This window comes from Phoenix dactylifera, chromosome 4 (genome assembly GCF_051530095.1).
Source record: "Phoenix dactylifera cultivar Ajwa chromosome 4, Ajwa_hap1_PhDact_Kaust_v1.1, whole genome shotgun sequence".
Classification (NCBI taxonomy): domain Eukaryota; kingdom Viridiplantae; phylum Streptophyta; class Magnoliopsida; order Arecales; family Arecaceae; genus Phoenix; species Phoenix dactylifera.
In genome coordinates this window covers 27,711,548-27,727,903 of record NC_143193.1, presented here as the reverse complement: position 1 = coordinate 27,727,903, position 16,356 = coordinate 27,711,548, and positions in this window count along the sequence as shown.

Genomic DNA, 16,356 nt, shown 5'->3' with positions numbered 1-16,356 from the left:
GCTGAACGTTTTTTCCACAGAAATTTTCAGAAGCTTCAACCTCATCGAGCTGATCCTTTCAAGATATTAAAATGGCTAGGATCTAATGCTTGCGTGCTTGAGTTACCAGATGATTTGCAGATCAGTCCGATCTTCAACGTTGAAGACCTACAGCCCTATGAAGGACATCACATTGAAGCAGAAGACCCTCCTCCAGTGTTGCCATCCCTTCCACGACGACCAGCCCTAAAGGACACTATTGAAGATATTTTGGATGATCAAATCGTGTCTACACGATGAGAAGGATATCAAAAATTTTTAGTCAAGTGGAAAGGCCGACCAATTTCAGATTGCTCATGGTTGAAGATGGAGGAAGTCCAACGGCAGAATCCGGATCTCACGAGCTCTACCAATCGCAAAACTCGACGAAGTGAAGTCCTTCCCCAAAAGGGGTGAATCGATGCAGGAGCATCCCCCTTAGTTCCATTGGGCATGGAGTCTTGATCCTAGTGTTGGAAACCCCGCCCATGCCGCAGAAAATTAAAAAAATTCAGATGCAGCAGAAGAGGCATGTGCGGGATCAACCGTTCATCGCATGAACGTTGTTCAAAAATCGTTCGTAGATAGATAAGGATTAAAACTTTTAGAATCTTTTGGAAGATCAGATCTTCACCTTGTGCGGGTAGATGATCACCGCAAACTGATGATCGTGATTTTGGATGAAGGTTCGCTTGAAGCCGTTCGAGTGCCCGGCCTCTACGGGTATCCACATAAAGCAGAAAACCGATCCAAGCTTTCTATCTCCCCGGGGTGCTAGCTCCCTTGCAGAGATAACTTTGATGGCTGATCTCCTCTCTTTCTTTCAACTCTTGAATGTGCTTGAGAGGAGGAAGAAGAAGGACGAAGAATAGTAAAGGAACAAAACCCCTGCAGCCTTCTTTCTTTTCCTTGCGTTGGAAGGAGGAAGGGAGGATGAAGAGGCCACCTTTCTTTTTCTTCCTTTGCTTGCGGCTGAACCAAGGAAAGGGGAGGAGAGGGGGCCACGAATTGGAGAGGGAGATGGCTTCTAATGATACCCTAGGTCAGCCCCCACGCCTCCTCTTAAATAGCATGTGGAGCTCCTACAAAGGGGAGGAGAGGGGGCCACGAATTGGAGAGGGAGATGGCTTCTAATGATACCCTAGGTCAGCCCCCACGCCTCCTCTTAAATAGCATGTGGAGCTCCTACTTTGTAGGAGCTCCTTGCTAAACTTCCAAGAGGGGCGCCGGCCCCTCTTCTTTGCCGCACCAAGCAAGGAAAATGAGGAGGGGCGTGTGCCCCTCCTTCATGGTTAACCTAATCCTCCTTTAAGGAGGATTAGGAAGGTCACTCATGGTTAGGTCCTAATCTAATTAGGCTTGGACCAAGGGTGAACCAATTTGGGTTTAATCTAGGTAAGTTCTAATCCAATTAGAACTTAATGAACCATGACTCAATTGAACCCTTCAATTCTAATCCAATTAGGAGTCTTGTTGATTCATTAGATTAATAATTAATTAGGACTTAAGAAATCTTAATCCAATTAGGACTTATTTAATTTTGGTCCTAATCCAATTAGGACTCTAATTTGAATCCGAAGTCCTAATCCGATTAGGACTCTAGAAATCCTACTCCAAGTAGGAATCCAAATTTAATTCAAAACTCCTAATCCAATTAGGATTGTAGGAATCCTACTCCAAGTAGGAATCCTAGTCCTACTCCAAATAGGATTTTCAGTCCAAGTAGGAATCCCAGTCCAAGTAGGAATCCTAGTCCTAATTCAATTAGGACTCTAGGAATCCTACTCCAAGTAGGACTCTTGTTTTAAGTCCAATTAATTAATTCCCTTTGTTCCTTCTTCAACTTATTATCAATTGAATTGATTACTTGTGATTCCTAATCACGATTCAACCATCGGATCGGTGTGTGTGACCCCATAGGTTCTATTCTGACTGGTAGTGAGATATATTGCGATCTCTATTACAATATTATTGAAGACTCCTTTCAATGGGTTGGAACGATTCCAACTCTACTCATCAGGGTTTATCGATCATCGAGATAATCTCTGTGAGTCTCACCATCCACCAGTGACACCTAGCAGCATGTAGTGGCTACCCAACAGAATAGAATGATGAACCTCTAGGTGCAGTTATCATATGATACAGTCTTTCTATCGTGGATTCCTACAAGACGGAGGTCATGGATAACTCGTCAAACCCCTTCGTCTGTCATATGTCAAGATTTATTCGACTTAAGTTCGAGAGCGGAGAACTCTTTCTCCACTGTGCAATCTGCCCCGGCCGAGGTCTTACGAACTCAGTCTTATAAATCACATAGGATCTCTCCTTATCTATCAAGGTCGATAGGTTCCTTGTAGATGCATACCCTACTCCTACAGTGAACCTACTGCAACCAATCTACACTACATGGACCCATATGGCTAGAGACCATGTATTTGTGCAGTCAAACTACAATAACCTCACTATGAGTAGCCAAAGCATCGCAGGTCAAAGGACCAGTGACACTACTGCAACATCAAGCAAGTCACTGACGAGTGGATAGATATCTAAGTGACTTCTTGTCTTGGTCACGCTCAGTACCCTTGCTCTCTAACAAGCACCTGCACTATTACTTCCGTGTCTCCACACCGTGGACTCGAGTCTCGTCCATCCATAGGGAAAGTAATGCGTGCACTGATCTCATCGGATCGATCACCGTCCTCGTGATGATCCATCGATCAGGAGCGTTTAGAAATTAATCACTAATGATACATGGCTCAAATTCTCAACTCTTGAAAATATGCATCATCATCTTATTAATTCCTTGGATGATTCATAGACACAATAACAATATGAATGAAAAAGATGCCTTTCATTTATTCAATAATAAATAGTCAAGTACAAAATTATGTCCCTAGAATTAACAATGTGTCAGCCAGATTGGCTTCTAGGGCATACATCTAACAATCTCCCACTTGCACTAAAGCCAATTGGTCATATTTCTTAGGCCCATCTTCTCAAGGTGAGCTTCAGTCTTTTGTTGACTTAGCTGCTCAGTGAATGGGTCTGCCACGTTGTCCGCGGAGTCTACTCTGATGATCCTCAAAGACCAAGAATAAATCTTTAGTTCTTCTCTAGTACTTAAGACTGTTCTTCACAGCTATCCAGTGTTCTTCACCTGGATTCGACTGATATCTGCTTGTGACACTCACAGCAAGGGCTATATCAGGTCGTGTACACAGCATGGCATACATGAGGCTTCCTATTGCCGATGCATAGGGAATCTTGCTCATGCGTTGAATCTCTTCAGATGTGTTGGGGCACATCTTCTTGGAGAGATGAATTCCATGTCTTAGGGGTAAGAGACCCCTCTTGGAGTTTTCCATGCTGAACCTCTTCAGCACCTCCTCTATGTACATTTTCTGTGAAAGGCCAAGCATCCTTTTAGATCTATCTCTATAGACCTTTATTCCCAAAATATAGGGTGCTTCCCCAAGGTCTTTCATGGAGAATTATTTTGACAACCAGACCTTGACCGAGGTTAGCATGGGAATATCATTCCCAATCAGGAGGATGTCATCTACGTACTGTACGAGAAAAACGACAGCACTCCCACTAACCCTTTTGTAAACACACGGTTCTTCTTCGTTTTTGATGAAATCAAACGTTTTGATTGTGTCATCGAAACGAGTGTTCCAACTCCGAGATGCTTGCTTTAGTCCATAGATGGACCTTTGCAGCTTACAGACCTTGTGATCTCCATCACTGGAAGTGAAACCCAAAGGCTGTTCCATATAGATATCTTCATTAAGATATCCATTCAGGAAAGCAGTTTTCACATCCATCTGCCAGATTTCATAATCATGAAATGCTGCAATGGAAAGCAATGTTCGGATGGATTTTAGCATGGCTACAGGTGAAAAGGTCTCCTGATAGTTAATGCCCTCGCGCTGACTATACCCTTTTTTCACAAGCCTTGCCTTACAGGTCTCTACCTCTCCATCCGAACCTATTTTTCTTTTGTAGATCCATTTGCATCCAATAGGTACAATACCTTCTGGTGGGTCTACTAAGGTCCAGACTTGGTTGGAATGCATGGAGTCTAACTCTGACTTCATGGTTTCCAGCCATTTTTCGGAATCGATATCAGATATCGCCTCGTCGTAGGTTTTGAGATCCTGCATGTGATCCCTATCTCCCACTAGGAACATTTCCTCGGTATCCTCTTCTAGTATACCTAAGTATCTATCGGGAGGATGGGAGACCCTACTTGATCTGCGAGGTGGTTGAGGGACATCGTGTACTGGCTCTGTATGAATGGGTTTGATAGGATCCATGGCTCGTTGCTTTTCAGAGACTTTCTCTTCAAGCTCAATTTTCCTCCCACTGCCTCTATCAAGGATAAATTGGTTTTTCCAAGAAGATGGCGTGACGGCTCACAAACACATTGTGATCCTCTGAGACGGAAAAATTGTATCCTAATGACTTTTTAGGATATCCTATAAAATGAGCACTTATGGTCCTAGCCTCAAATTTGTCCGCGTGTAGTCTCTTGACGCGGGTCGGACATCCCCAAATCTTGAGATGACCAAGACTTGGTTTCTTACCATGCTATATCTCATACGGTGTGGTAGGAAGGGATTTAGAGGGAACTCTATTCAACAAGTAAATAGCTGAAAATAGGGCATCTATCTAAAGAAACAAGGATAAATCAGTGAAGCTCATCATGGACTGGACCATATCAATAGAGTTCGATTCCTCCTCTCTGACACTCCATTGAGCTGAGGTGTACCAGAAGGAGTCCATTATGAAACTATACCATTCTCCTTGAGATAATCACGGAATTCTCCATTAAGGTATTCACTTCCTCGATCTGATCGAAAAACCTTAATGAGTTTTTGTGCTTATTTTTCTACTTCATATCTAAGCTTTTTGAACCTTTCAAAAGTTTCATATTTGTGTCTCATACACATATCCATACCGTGAGTAATCATCGGTAAAATGAAGTAAAAAATTACAACCCCTAGCCTGCACATCGAATGGGCCACACACATCAGTGTGTACTAGGGTAAGTATTTCAGTGGACCTCCCTGTGTCCTACAAAGGATAATTTGGCCATCTTTCCTTGAAGGCAGAATTCACAAATCAAATATGACTCGAAAGTCAATGAGCCCAAAAGCTCATGTTTCTCCAATTTGTTTATTTTGTCTTCTCCTATATGGCCAAGCCTGAGGTGCCATAAATACTTTAGATTTATCTCATTTTTGAATCTATTAGATCCTATGGTATTCACTGTTTGCTCAGATATATTCACAGATACATCCATATGTATGTGATAGAGACTGTCAATCATAAAACTATTTTGAATCAATTTAATTTTCAAATAAATAAAAATCTTTTTGTGCTAAATAAAATACAGAAATCAAATTTCTGTTAGCAATAGGTAACAGTCCCTAAGTATCCTGAGCATATCTGACAAACCTTCTGAAGGTCTGTCACCCTTCATGTTCTTTATGCTTCCCATGTATGTAGGACAGTTCCTCTTCCAATGGCCGTCCATTATGCAATGGAAACACTTTTTCTTGCAATTAGCCTTTTCTTGGAACTTCCTTACTTGATGTTTTCTTAGTCTTCTGCTTCTTCGCAGGCTTCTTCTTCTTCCAAATAGACTCTCTCTTGAAAGTAGAAACCAACTTGACAGCAAAAACGATGCCCCTTGAACTTCTTCAAGGTCCCTAAGGTAGTTACCAATTTATTTAACAATTCTATTTTAATGCATACAACCTTGTTCATATGGTAGTTTACTATAAACTATTCATATGAAGCTGGAAGGGATTGCGGGATCAAATCTGTTTGCAATTCCTTGTGCATGGTCATGCCAAGCTTCTCTAAGTCCTTTATCATGGTCAAACCATGATCATGGATAGATTGCCCATCGTGCATCTTGGCTTTGAAGAGCCTCTTGGACACTTCAAACCGAGCTGCGTGACTTTGATCGCCATACAACTCTTGCAGGTGATTTAATATGTCCCTGGCAGTCTTCATGTTCTCATGCTGGCATTGTAATTCATTGGACATGGATGCCATTGTGCAGCACCTAATTTTATTGTCATTGTTCGTCCACTTAACAAGCGTCTTACGCTGATCAGTGATCGGACGGATTGGTAACATGGGGATTCCATGGTCTAGCATATACCCAAATTTCTCACAATTCAAAACTAATTTTGAAATTTACTGAGCCAATCTTTATAATTGGATTTGGTCAAACGGTTGTTCTATAGGATATGAGTTAAAAGTCTAGAAGCTGACTTTATAATCCTCAGAGAGTAAAGATTCTAGTTAGACTTTTGTACTTGATCCTAATCTGTTCTAAGGTCTTTTAGAACAAATATAACTCCCACTATTTTCTCGAATTCCTCACACTCCCCTGGTAGGAAAACGGAAATCCCACACGACTAGGGTTTCTAGTGGGTACTGCGGTCCCATCGATTTACATGCCACCTCACCTAACAGTTATTGGTGACACATAGATGGATGAGTGTACAACTCTTGTACAATGCTTCTCAAGCATGTTGCAGTGTAACTTGGCCTCTAAGCCATGAAAACCTCACCTAACAGTTATTGGTCCCATTTCTTAGTTAAGTCAGACCCACCGTATAACCGTAGGAATAAAGTCATCATTGGGTCCTCACCTAACAGTTATTGGTGCCCAACCCCACCTTTACCCTACAACATCTTATGTCTATAGAGAGGTCCAGCCCCCCGATGCAATTTGACCACTGTATCCAGCCGAGACAAATCAACATCAGAAAGGCCTTGGCAGCTCTACTACAGTGGAAGACCTATTGACTTAATATTGGTTAATCAGGTCTTAGTGTTTGCAACTTGAGCTCTTCATAAGAGGTAATCGAATAATTGGCCAGGTAAGCAGGTGGGAGGCTCCCCTTACTCAGAGAGTAAGATCCTAATTAAGTAACCACCTTTCATGCTTTCCTAGACACCAATTAGATCAATTAATCTAATATGACTTGCTCATGTCGGTTCACTCTCGACTTGATTGAGGAGGTTTTGATTTAGGTCTCAATTGGGTTTGCTACATCACATGTAAACCTATCTACCCGACTCACATTCACATCACATGCAAACGGCACATTGCAGGCAGTTATAATCGCAGCAATAATTAAAGCTAAACTTTAAATAGGTGATGATCATGGATTCTAGTTAGGTCGTATTACAAGCACATGCACGTCAATCGATCAATTGGTCTTCAACTCTTGAATTTGTTCCAAGCCTCCTTGATTCGATCCTTGACCAACTCTTGATCCAATCGCCATCAACCGCTTAGACCCCTATTCATCTCATGCATCATCTTCGACTTGATCGTTGACGTACATCACATCACAGAAATACAACCAGATGTAAAATAAAAATAAAAATAAATTACATCTCCTTTTAGGAGGCACGCAGGCCTCTCAAAACATCAAATAAGATGCATGCAAGCATCTGAAAAATTACATGACATCGCAGATCACATCGCAGGTCATTACATTTGATACCAAAAGGGTTTGAATTCTATGATCATCACCATATGCAACAATTATAATTTTCAGATCTGAAAACTAACTGATTATATCATGACATAGGTCGCTGATCATGCTAATCATGATTCTAAACTTTGTAATTCCATTAACAATGCAATTAGAATCATCTTTTTATCACATAAAAATCAGCATGCAAAAATCAGCACCCCTGAAAAATCTGCATCCAGAATTTTTCAGCATGCATGATCATTCAATTTTCAGATCTAATAAGCCTTTAGATATTTAATTCTTACCTTAATCTACGAAGCCTAGGCTCTGATACCACTGTTGGAAACCCGCCCATGCCGCTGATATTTCAAAACAAAATCAGATGGCAGCGGAAAGGGGGCATGTGCGGGATCAACGTTCATCGCATGAACGTTGTTTCGAGACCTTTCGTAATTAGGTAAGAATTAAAACTTTTAAAACAATTAGGAGATCAGATCTTCACCTTGTGCGGGTAGATGATCACCGCAAACTGAAGTTCGTGGTCTAGGATGAAGGTTCGCTTGAAGCCGTTCAAGTGCCCGGCCTCTACGGGTATCCACACGAAGCAGTGATCCGATCAAAGTGTTAGAAATATGCCCTAGAAGCCAATTTGGCTGACGCATTATTTTGTTTTGGGACATAAATTTGTACTTGACCTAATAATGAATTTATTAGGATGGGCATTCTTTTCATTCATGTTCTTATGCGTCCATGAATCGTCCAAGGAATTAATAAGATGATGATGCATATTCTCAAGAGTTGAGAATTTGAGGCATGTGTCATTGGTGATTAATTCCTGAATTGCTCCTGATCGATGGATCCATCACGAGGGACGGTGATCGATCCGCTGAGATTAGTGCACAGATCACTTAGTCAGATGGATGAGTCTTGAGTCCACAGTGTAGGGACACTGGAGTGATTGTGTAAGTACTTGTTAGAGAACAAGGGTACTGAGCGTGACCAAAGCAAGTAGTCACTTGGATGTCTATCCACTCGTCAGTGACTTACTTGATGCTGCAGTTGTATGACTGGTCCTTTGACCTGCAATGCCTCGGCTATTCACAGTGAGGTTGCTGTAGTTTGACGAGCACATAAACATGGGCCCTATCCATTTGGGTCCTTGTGGTGCAGATTGGCTGCAGTAGGTTCATTGCAGGAGTAGGGGTGCATCTAGATGGAATCTATCGACCTTGATAGATTAGGAGAGATCCTATGTGATTTATGAGACTGAGTTCGTAAATCCTTGGCCAAGGTAGTTTTTGGAAAAAGAGTTTTCCAATCTCGAACTGGAGTCGAATAAATTTTACATATGACAGATGATGGGGTTTGACGAGTTATCCATGACCTCCATCCTGTTCGGATCCACGATAGAGGGACTGTATCATATGCTAACTGCACCTAGAGGTTCATCTATTCTACTCTGCTGGGTTGCCACTACATGCTGCTAGGTGTCACTGGTGGATTGTGAGACTCAGAGGCATTCACTTGATGATCAGTGAACCCGAATGAGAAGAGTTGGAATTGTTCCAACCCATTGAAAGGAGTTTCAATGATATTGTGATAGGGATCACAACATATCTCACTACCAGACAGAATAGAACCTATGGGGTCACACACAATAGAGGATCTGATCGATCTAATGGTTGGATTGTGATTTGGAATCACAATAGTTTGTAATTGTCAATTTGATTGATAATTAGTTTAACCCACTAAGAGTTAGTGAGTTGAAGAAGGAATTAATTGTAATTGGATTGCAATTTGATTGAATCAATTGGACTTAATTAATTGGGCTCGATCTTATATGATAAGGTTCAAGAGTCCTACTTGGAGTAGGACACCTAGAGTTCTAATTAGATTAGGACTTCAAATTATTAGAGTCCTACTTGGAGTAGGATTGCTAAAGTTCTAATTGGATTAGGACTAAAATTATAAAAGTCCTAATTGGATTAGGACTAAAATTATATGAGTCCTAATTGGATTAGGATTCCTAGAGTCCTAATTAATTTTGGTCCAATAGATAAAGATGACTCCTAATTAGATTAGGATTCATGTGAATCAAATAGGGAGACTAATTGGGTTCTACTTAGATTAAGATTCAATGAACCAAGGGCCACCTAATTCCTAATTTGATTAGGATTAGAAGGGAGGGGCAAGAGCCCCTCCCTTCCTCGGATGCTCCCGGGATCCGCATCCCGGATGACCGGGATGCGCGACCCGGATGGACGGGACTCGCGTCCCGGATGCCCGGGACGCGAGACCCGTTTTGGCCAAACATTGGTGCGGCTCCTCCTAACTTCTAGGAGGAGTCCACACCTAGGGCTTCAAAGAAAAAGAATAAAAAAGGGGGCAGCCCCCTTTGGGATACTTCTTGGTGGTTCTTTTTAGGCAAGCGGCCTCCATCTCTCCCTCTTTTCCTTCTTCCATCCGCAAGGTAAAAGAGGAGCAGCAAGGATGTTTGATTCTTCCTCCTCTTCATCAGATGCATGGAAGAAAACAAAGAGAGAAAGGTGTTTCTCTCTTCCTCCTTCTTCTTCCATGGTAAAGAAAAGAAAAGAAAGCGTTTCTTCCTTCTCCTTCTTTCTCCTCTTGGAAACAATCAAGAGTTGATTGCTTAGAGAAGTTCCAACCATCAAAAGGGATCTCTGCAAGGGAGCTAGCACCCCGGTGAGATCGCAACCTCGATCAATCCAGATCTTCGTGTGGATACCCGTAGAGGCCGGACACTTGTGCGGCTTCAAGCGAACCTGATTTCCACGATCATCAAATAGCGGTGAAGATCTACCTGCTCAAAGGTAAAGATTTGATCTTTATAATTTTAATTGTAGATCTGAAAATTAATCAAGTAATTAATTTTAATCCTTTCCTTCAGATTTCATGATCTTCTGAGTTAGAGAACTCAGAATTTTTTTTGAAATCTACGTTCCTCTGGACGTTCATGAGATGAACGACCCCGCGCGCGTCTTTCCGCTGCAATCGTCGCAACGCGTGTGAGGGTAAACCGACAGTGGTATCAGAGCCAAGTTTTTTTTTAGGATTAAGATTAACATTAATAGACTTGATTAGGATTTTATTAGATCTGAATTTTAATATTCATGCTTGCTGAAATTTTCTGCGTGCTGAAATTTCAGATTTCAGAAATTTCAGCATGCTGATTTTTATTCTTATGATGTTGCATGTTGATTTTAAATTACAATGAGATTGAAACAATTAAAAATCATGTCTTGTATAATCAGAGATTCAGTTGGTAGCATGATTAAAATTAAAATTATCAGATCTGAAATTATATGCATGAGATGCATGTGATAAGAATCAATCATGGATTCATGATCATAAAAATATATTTTTCTGTTTATGCCTATGCTTAAAAGGAAAATTATATATGCATGAGATGAATAAGATATGATCAAATCATGGATTCATGATAATTAAAGGATGTCAACTCGAGTCGACTTAAGGTTAACTCGAGTTGACTCCAAGCATACATGAGTCGACCCCTGTTTGAGGATGTGTTTAAAATGTATGCATGAGATGTATGTATTAGTTAAACAAAATTTATTTGTATGAGATGTAAATAAAATTCTTAAAAATAGGACATTTACATAAGATGTAAACTGAAACAATTATGTCATTTACATAAGATGTAATCACATAATATATGAAAGAGTTTCATATTTACATAGGATGTAAACTTGAACCAATGTGACATTTACATAAGATGTAATTATATAACATTTGGTTTGGGATAGATTGTTACATTAAATGCAAATCCTTTGAGACCTAAAACCTCCTCAATCAGTCGAGAGTGAACGATGCATTGAGCTAGCCATATTTAACTAATTGATCTAATTGGTGTCTAGGAAAGCATTAAAGGTGGTTACTTAATTAGGACCTTACTCTCTGAGTAAGGGGAGCCTCCCACCTGCTTATCTGGCCAATTGATCGATTACCTCCTATGAATAGCTCAAAGTTGGAATCACTAAGACTAGATTACCTAATATTAAGTCTTAAGGTCTTCCACCATAGTAGAGTTGCTAAGGTCTTTCCGGCGTTGATTTGTCTCGGCTGGATACAGTGGGCAAGTTGCATCGGGGGACTGGACCTCTCTATTGGCATGAGATGTTGTGGGGTAGAGGTGGGGTTGGGTACCAATAAATGTTAGGTGAGGGCCCAATGACGACTTTACTTCTGCGGGAATTACGGTGGGTCTGACTTAACCAAGGAACGGGACCAATAACTGTTAGGTGAGGTTCTTATGACTTGGAGACCAAGTAGGCTACAACTTGCTTGAGAAGCATTGTACAAAGAGTTGTACACTTATCATTTATGTGTCATCAATAACTGTTAGGTGAGGTGGCATGTAAATTGGTGGGACCGTAGCACCCCACTTGAAATCTAGAGTCGCAGGTTTCCGTTTCTCTACCGGAGGAGTGTAAGAGATTCGAGAAAATAGTGGGAGGTGTTTGTTTTAAATGTCCTTAAAACAAATAGAGTTCAAGTACAAAATTCTAACTAGAATCTTTACTCTCTGAGGATTATAAAGTCAGCTTCCAAACTCATAACTCATATCCTAAAGAACCACCGTTTGACCAAACCCAATTATAAAGACTGGCTCTGCAATTTCAAAATAGTTTTGAATTGTGTGAAATTAGGGTGTGTGCTAGACTATGAATTTTCTGCGTTACCAGTCCGTCTGATCACTGATCAGCATAAGATGCATGTCAAGTGGACGAACAATGACAATAAAATTAGGTGCTATATAATGGCATCAATGTCCAATGAACTTTAATGCCAGCATGAGAACATGAAGACTGCCGGGGATATATTGAATCACATGCAAGAGTTGTAGGGTGAACAGAGTCGCGCAGCATGGTTTGAAGTGTCTAAAAGGCTCTTCAAGGCCAAGATACGCGAAGGGCAGTTCGTCCATAATCATAGTTTGACCATGATAAAGGATTTTGAGGAGCTTGAGAAGCTCGGCATGACCATGCACAAGGAATTGCAAACGGATTTGATCCCGCAATCCCTTCCAGCTTTATATGAACAGTTTATAGTAAACTATCATATGAACAAGACTGTATGCACCAAAACAGAATTGTTAAATAAATTGGTAACTACCTTAGAAACCTTGAAGAGTTCAAGGGGCATAGTTTTCGCTGTCGAGTTGGCTTCTACTTCCAAGAGAGAGTCTACCTGGAAGAAGAAGAAGCCTGCGAAGAAGCAGAAGACCAGGAAAAGGCCAAGTAAAAAAGTTCCAAGAAAAGGGCCGATTGCAAGGGAAAGTATTTTCATTGCATTGTGGACGGCCATTGCAAGAGGAACTGTCCTACATACATGGGAAGCATAAAAAGCAAGAAAGGATGACACACCTTAAGAAGGTATGTCAGATATGCTCAGGATACTTAGGAACTGTTACCTACTGCTAGCAGAAATTTGATTTCTGTATCTTGTTTAGCACAAAAAGATTTTTATAAGACTGCTGTTCCATTTATTTGAGAAATAAATTGGTTCCACGTGGTTTATGATTGACAGTCTCTATCACTTACATTTGGATGTACCTGTAAAATTATCTGAGCAAATAGTGAGTACCATAGGATCCAAAAGATCTAGAGATGAGATAAATCTAAAGTATTTGTGGCTCCTCAGGCTTGGCCATATAAGAGAAGATAGAGAAACATGGGCTTTCAACTCATTGACTTCCAAGTCATATCCGATTTGTGAATCCTACCTTCAAGGAAAGATGGCCAAATTACCCTTTGTAGGACACGGAAAGAGGTCCACTGAAATACTTACCCTAGTACACACTGACGTGTGTAGCCCATTCGATGTGCAAGCTAGGAAAAATAATTGTTTACTTCATTTACCGATGATTACTCACGGTATTGATATGTGTATGAGACACAAATCTGAAGCTTTTGAAAAGTTCAAAGAGTTCGGATATGAAGTAGAAAAACAAATAGGAAAACTCATTAAGGTTCTTCGATCGGATCGAGAAGGTAAACACCTTAGTGGAGAGTTCCGAGATTATCTCAAGAAGAATGGTATAGTTTCACAATGGACCCCTCCTGGTACATCTCAGCTCAACGGGGTGTCTGAGAAGGGGAATCAGACCCTATTGGATATGGTCAGGTCCATGATGAGCTTCACTGATTTACCCTTGTTTCTTTAGAGAGATACCCTATTTTCAGCTATTTACTTATTGAATAGAATTTCCTCTAAATCTGTTCCTACCATACCGTATGAGATATGACATGGTAAGAAGCTAAGTCTTAGTTATCTCAAGATTTGGGGATGTCCGGCCCACATCAAGCGACAACAGGCGGACAAGTTAGAGGATAAGACAATTAATACTCGTTTTATTGGATATCCTAAAGAGTCATTAGGATACGATTTTTCCGTCCCAATGGATCACAAAGTGTTTGTGAGCCGACATGCAATCTACATTGAAAAATAGTTTATCCTTGATAGAGGCAGTGGGAGAAAAATTGAGCTCGAAGAGAAAGTCTCTGAAGAGCAACGAGTCATTGTGCCTATAGAACCTATTCGTAGTGAGCCAGTACATGTTGTATCTCCTCCACCTCGCAAGTTTAGTAGGATCTTCCATCCTCCTGAAAGGTACTTAGGTATGCTTACAGAGGATGAAGAGGAAGTGTTCCATGGGAGATAGGGATCAAGGTAAGGATCCCAATACCTACAACGAGGCGATGTTAGACATCGATTCTGAGCAATGGTTGGAAGCAATGAAGTCAGAGATGGACTCCATGCATTCCAACCAAGTCTGGACCTTAGTAGATCCACCAGAAGGTATAGTACCTATTGGTTGTAATTAGATTTACAAAAGGACAAAAAGGTTTGAATGGCTAGGTAGAGACCTATAAGGCAAGGCTAGTAGCAAAAGGTTATAATCGATACGAAGGCATTGATTATCAGGATACCTTTTCACCTGTAGCCATGCTGAAGTCTATTCAAATATTGCTCGCTGTTGCAGCATATCATGATATTGTGATGGTGATCACAAGGTCTGTAAACTGCAAATATCCATCTATGGACTAAAGCAAGCATCTCGGAGTTGGAAAACTCATTTCAACGATGTAATCAAATCGTTTGATTTCATCAAGAATGAAGAGGAACCATGTGTTTATAAGAAGGTTAGTGGGAGGGCTATTGTATTTCTCGTATTGTACGCGGATGATATCCTTCTTGTTGGGAATGATATTCCCATGCTAACTAAAGTCAAGGTATGGTTGTCTAAGAAATTATCTATGAAAGACCTTGGGAAAGTATCATATATTTTGGAAATTAAGGTCTATAAAGATATATCTAAGAGGATGCTTGTCCTATCACAGAATATGTACATAGAGGGAGTGCTGAAGAGGTTCGGCATGGAAACCTCTGAAAGGAGATTATTACTCCTTAGGCATGGGATAAATCACTCTAAGAAGATGTGCCCCAACACATCTGAAGAGATTTAGCGGATGAGCAAGATCCCTTATGCTTTGGCTATAGGGAGCCTCATGTATGCCATGCTATGTACATGACCTGATATAGCACATGCTGTGAGTGTCACGAGTATATATCAGTCAAATCCAGGCAACGAGCACTGGATAGCTGTGAAGAACAGTCGTAGGTACTTGAGAAGAACTAAGGACATGTTCTTGGTCTTTAGGAGAAGATCAGAGTTAAAGGTAGAAGGATACACACATTTGATGATAGAAAGTCTACATTAGAATATGTGCAATGGTGTTCGGTAATTTGGAAGAGTTCCAAACAATCAATCATTACAGATTCTACCTTAAAAACTGAATGTATCGCCACCTCTAAGGGTGCAGTGGAAACCTTCTGGATTAAGAAGTTTATTGCAGAATTAGGTGTAATGTCATCCGATGCTATAACACTATACTGCGATAACAATGGCACCATAGCACTAGCTAAGGAGCCAAGGTCTCACCAGAAGTCTAAGCACATAGAGCGGTAGTTTAACCTGATATGCGACTATCTCGAAAAGAAATAAGTAGAGGCATAGAGAGTAGACTCCACAGTCAACGTGGTAGACCCATTCACTAAGAAGCTAAGTCAGCAGAAAATTGAAGCACATCTTGAGAAGATGGGGCTTAGATTTATGGCTGATTGGCTTTAGTGCAAGTGGGAGATTGTTAGAAATATGCCCTAGAAGCCAATTTGGCTGACGCATTATTTTGTTTTGGGACATAAATTTGTACTTGACCTAATAATGAATTTATTAGGATGGGCATTCTTTTCATTCATGTTCTTATGCGTCCATGAATCGTCCAAGGAATTAATAAGATGATGATGCATATTCTCAAGAGTTGAGAATTTGAGGCATGTGTCATTGGTGATTAATTCCTGAATTGCTCCTGATCGATGGATCCATCACGAGGGACGGTGATCGATCCGCTGAGATTAGTGCACAGATCACTTAGTCAGATGGATGAGTCTTGAGTCCACAGTGTAGGGACACTGGAGTGATTGTGTAAGTACTTGTTAGAGAACAAGGGTACTGAGCGTGACCAAAGCAAGTAGTCACTTGGATGTCTATCCACTCGTCAGTGACTTACTTGATGCTGCAGTTGTATGACTGGTCCTTTGACCTGCAATGCCTCGGCTATTCACAGTGAGGTTGCTGTAGTTTGACGAGCACATAAACATGGGCCCTATCCATTTGGGTCCTTGTGGTGCAGATTGGCTGCAGTAGGTTCATTGCAGGAGTAGGGGTGCATCTAGATGGAATCTATCGACCTTGATAGATTAGAAGAGATCCTATGTGATTTATGAG